The sequence below is a fragment of the Solanum tuberosum genome, unplaced genomic scaffold (assembly GCF_000226075.1).
Source record: "Solanum tuberosum cultivar DM 1-3 516 R44 unplaced genomic scaffold, SolTub_3.0 scf00289, whole genome shotgun sequence".
Lineage (NCBI taxonomy): Eukaryota > Viridiplantae > Streptophyta > Magnoliopsida > Solanales > Solanaceae > Solanum > Solanum tuberosum.
In genome coordinates, this window is record NW_006239225.1 from 438,433 (window position 1) to 443,610 (window position 5,178).

The following is a 5,178-nucleotide window of genomic DNA, read 5'->3' on the forward strand; positions in this document are numbered from 1 at the left end:
AACTTCAAAAGATTCAAATCTTGAAAACTTAAGCTCAAAAACATTTTTTTAAAAAAAACTTTATTAAACTAGACTTGCAAACTTAATAAACTTCAAACGATTCAAATTTTGAAAACTTAAGCTCAAAAACATTTTTTTAAAAAAAACTTTATTAAACTAGACTTGCAAACTTAATAAACTTCAAACGATTCAAATTTTGAAAACTTAAGCTCAAAAACATTTTTTTAAAAAAAACTTTATTAAACTAGACTTGCAAACTTAATAAACTTCAAACGATTCAAATTTTGAAAACTTAAGCTCAAAAACATTTTTTTAAAAAAAACTTTATTAAACTAGACTTGCAAACTTAATAAACTTCAAACGATTCAAATTTTGAAAACTTAAGCTCAAAAACATTTTTTTAAAAAAAACTTTATTAAACTAGACTTGCAAACTTAATAAACTTCAAACGATTCAAATTTTGAAAACTTAAGCTCAAAAACATTTTTTTAAAAAAAACTTTATTAAACTAGACTTGCAAACTTAATAAACTTCAAACGATTCAAATTTTGAAAACTTAAGCTCAAAAACATTTTTTTAAAAAAAACTTTATTAAACTAGACTTGCAAACTTAATAAACTTCAAACGATTCAAATTTTGAAAACTTAAGCTCAAAAACATTTTTTAAATTTTTTTTTTTTATTAAACTTAACTTGCATACTTCAAAAGATTCAAATATTTAAAACTAAGCTCAAAAACATTTGTTTTTAAAAAAAACTTTATTAAACTTAACTTGCAAATTTAATAAGTAAAAATTAAAAAAAATATTTTTAAAATAAACTTAAGTAAAACTACATTATAAATTTCAAAACTATTAATTTAAACTTAGAAAAATAAAAAAACATTAATATTTTTGTACTTCAAAAAATTAAAATAACTAAATTTTTTTTAATCATTTTTTGAAATGTCGTTCCGTTTATCCCATCCCGTTCCATTCCGGTCCGTTCCGGTTCCATCCCGGTATATAGTGGGACGAGACGGAACCGTGTATCCGTACCGGTAATTCTGGTCCGGTTCATCCCGGTACCGGTCAACAAACCAGTCAACTCATCCCGGTCCGGTCCGGTACCGGTTCATTCCGGTCCGGTGATTTCGTTCCGGTCCGGTGCCCAGTCTTAGTTTAGATGTACCTTAGAGTGTTGGAATCAACTAGAAAACATATGTGCATTGCTAAGGAACAAGTACGAAAAGGTGGGGAGCGAATGGGGAGATATGGCGTCCCTAGCGCTCTGAGAGGCGCGGGCCGCCAGCCCTCAACATTCAGGTACTGGTCTGGGGTGCGCTGGCTGGCGCGTTGCCCCAAGGGTGAACATTTAGGGACCCTTTTGGGGTGCGCTAGCTGGCACGACACCCCACCCCTATACCCAGGTGTTTGACGACTTTTCTTCTTCGTTTTTCATCTCTAAACCCTCTAAACTCTAATGGTTCTTTCCCCAAACAGTTAGAATCATTAGTACCCTCAATACCCAATAGATTTAACTCAAAAAACAACCCAGAAACACGAATTAAATCAACACTAGGCATTCAACAATCAACCAACAAGAATTCAACAATGTTCTTCAAGAACTTCACTTTCTTAACAATCAAACAACTCCAATTTTGCTGAATTGAAACAAGTTTGGCGTGTGGGTGAACTAACCCAACACTATGTGATCTCACATACCTTGTAGGGACCACCCCCGACCGAATTCCACTCGCAAAGCTTGAACGTTCTTTGCGATTTCTTGATTTCTCTTCTCTTTTCTCTTCTTTTTTCTCCTCTCCAAGCCCTAGTGTAAATTCTAATTTTCTAAACTGAATAAAGTCTTGTTTTACCCCAATTAATTCCTAAAAACGAAATAGGCAAAGTAGGTAAGGAAAAGACTAGTTTACCCTTCCAAAACCCGGATTAGACTTTACTTAATCTAACAGCCCAATTTCCAAAGGGGATAACTTACTCATACGAACTCAGAATAGTGCAAACTCAACGGCATTGGAAAGATCATTCCAAGAGATTTCCAACCATATCTGGAACTACACCTAACTCATACTGATCTAGGATTTATGGTCATTTGAAGTTGACCAAAAACTCACTTTAACTTACTTAAATATTTCCAGATTTCCTTATACTTTCCAAAAATGACTATTTCCAGATTTTAAACTTCTTTCTAGTTCTTTATAGTTGCGAGATGTTACATGAGGTATCAAGGTAGATTGTGTGATTGATTTGAAAGGTAATTAGGATGATCACCTACCTCTCATTGAGTTGCTTACAACAATAGTTGCCATTCTAGCATTGAGATAGCTCCTTATGAAGCTCTTTATGGGAGAAGATGCAGATCTCCTATTGGAAGGTTTGAAGTTGCTGAAACAGGGTTGATAGGACCACACTTAGTTCATTAAGCTATGGAAAAAGTGAAAGTTATTCAAGAGAGATTGAGAACAGCACAGAGTCGTCAGAAATCCTACACTGATGGTAGGAGGAGGGAGTTAGAGTTTGAAATAGATGATTGAGTTTACTTGAAAGTTTCACCCATGAAGGGTGTTATGCGATTTGGTAAGAAGGGGACACTTAGTCCCCGGTATATTGGCCTTACAGAATATCCAAGAGGATTGGCAATGTAGCTTATGAGTTAGAGCTACCACAAGAATTAGCAGTACTCCATCCAGTGTTCCACATCTCTATGTTGGAAAAGTGTATGGGCGATCCTTCATTGATCATACCAACTGAAAATATTGGGATCAAGGATAGCTTGTCTTATGAGGAGATCCTCTTCAGATTCTAGATCGCCAAGTTCGCAGGTTGAGAACAAAAAAGGTAGCATCAGTCAAAGTCCTTTGGAGGAACCAATTTGTTAAGGAAGCTACTCGGGGAGCTGAGGAAGATATGAAGAAGAGATATCCACATCTCTTCGAATCCAGAGAAGTTCCATATTAAGGTACTAATCATTTTCTTGGATTTTATTTATACTATTCGCATGTTGTAATTGCATTGCTTGTTGGGTGTTTGAGTTGAATGTTAATGTTACACCCTTAGCCTACTAAGAGTAATCTTATTCAAGGACGAATGTTCCCAAGGGGGAGATATTGTAACATCTCGCAAATTGAAAGAGCTAGAATTAGAGAGTGATTTTTGGAAATAATAAAAATCTGGAAAATTGGTTAAGTTAAGTTAAGTTTGAGTTTTTGGTCAACTTCAAACGACCATAACTCCTAGCTCAGGATGAGTTAGGTGTGTTTCCAGATATCATAGAAAATATATTGGAATACTCTTTCCAACGCCGCCGAGTTTGCGCGATTCCGAGTTCGTATGAGTGAGTTAGGCCCATTGGAAGTTGGGTTGTTCAAATAAGGAAAGTCCAATCCGGACTTTAGAAGTGCATTATGGTCTTTTCACCACCCAATTAAGTTAATTCGTTTTTAGCAATTAAATTGGGGTCTAAACTTAATTGGTTCAGTTTAGACAATTGGAAATTTATGCTAGGTTTAATGGAGAAAGAACGCAAGAGGAGAAAAGACGAGAAAGAGCAAAGTTCGTCGTTCTTGAAGGTTTAGCTTGTGGATTTCGACAAGGGTTGATCCCTAAAGAGGTATGTGAATCTTTCATAGTTTTGGGTTCGTTCACCCACACGCCAATAATGTTAATTTTAGCGAAGTTTATTCTAGAAAGTTGAAAGTTGACGGAACTTGAATGGTGTTCTTGAAATTGGCCTTCATTCTTGAGTTAGGTTGAGATTGATGAGTTCTTTGAGGTTAATATGTTGTTTCCTTGAGTTTTTTTAGTTATATTCTTGTGTATACATACTGGGTATTTGAATCTAAAGGGAATTTGAGAAAAAGAACCGAGTTTAGGTGAATTGGGGTTAGAAAATGAAGAAGGAACAAGTCGGGCAAAAACTAGGTACCAGGTCCGCGACGCGGACCTATTCCTCAGTAGCATAATTTTCCCTTTGCGTCACGGCGAGGACACGAACCTCTCTGCCTCAAAAATTATTTTCACGACCAAGATTGAAATACACCTCCGCATCGCAGACTGGTTTCCAGGCACTGAATTCTTGATCATTTCTCATGTTTAGCTATCTAAAATCATTCCTCAACATCATGAGATCTTTCCTATCACAAATCACAATCCTTGAATCCATAATTCAATTAAAGGAAAGTTAAGAGTCAAGTCAAGAGAAGTCAAGAATCAAGTTAAGAGAAGTTCATAAAGTTTCCAAAAGTCTTTTACAAATCTTTTAACTTTGTTTCAAGACTTAAGTTTTGAGTTGAGTAAAGAGTAAAGTTTGAAGTGAATTTCTTCAAAAGAGTATATCGAGACTATCTATTCCCAAAGAGTAAATGTTTTCACATTTAAACAAGAAAGGAAACTATGATTTGCAAAAGAGCCTTTGAGCTAATTTTCAGTAAAGAGTAAAAGTAAAATTCATTCTTCAAAGCTTATACAGGAACTAAATATTCCCAAGAGTTAAAATGTTTTTACATTTGAGCAAGAAAGGAAACTGAGATTTCCAAGAGAGGTTTTAAACTAAGTTTTGAGTAATTATGTCAAACCAAAGAAAGAGTTTTGTTTTTACAAACATATGAGCTAAGTATATTTTGGGAGTAGTATTGAGCACCGATATGGAGACGAGTTTGAGTTCAGATAACTCACGTCTCCATAAACCATGTAGCCATCATGGGTAGTAAAGGATCATACTTTTTAGATGACTCCTTAAGATGTTTTTACCATAGACTAGTGGACCCACTTAGTTAAGCATTCTATATAACGGCAAAGTATAGGACAGTTCTGACAGCATGGACAAGACGTTATATCACCACTTAGGCTCATAGTGGTGGTTATCGGTTAGAGAAAAGCTAAGGTAAGTGTTCCTTTCAGATCCTTTTCAAGCTTAAGTTGTGTTTAGCATTCCAACTCACATACTCGTACATTCAATGTACTGATGCCAGTTGGCCTACATTTTCTTATGATGCAGACACAGGTAACCAAGATCAACATCCAGCGCCTCGTTGATCAGGTTGAGCACTCAGAGTCAGTTGGTGAGCCTTCTTGCATTCCGGAGGACTCTTTTATCATTTTCTTTCTAGTTTTCAGTTGTTAGTATGATCGGGGGTCCTGTCCCGACATCTCTCTTTGTTTTAGAGGCTTCATAGACAGTT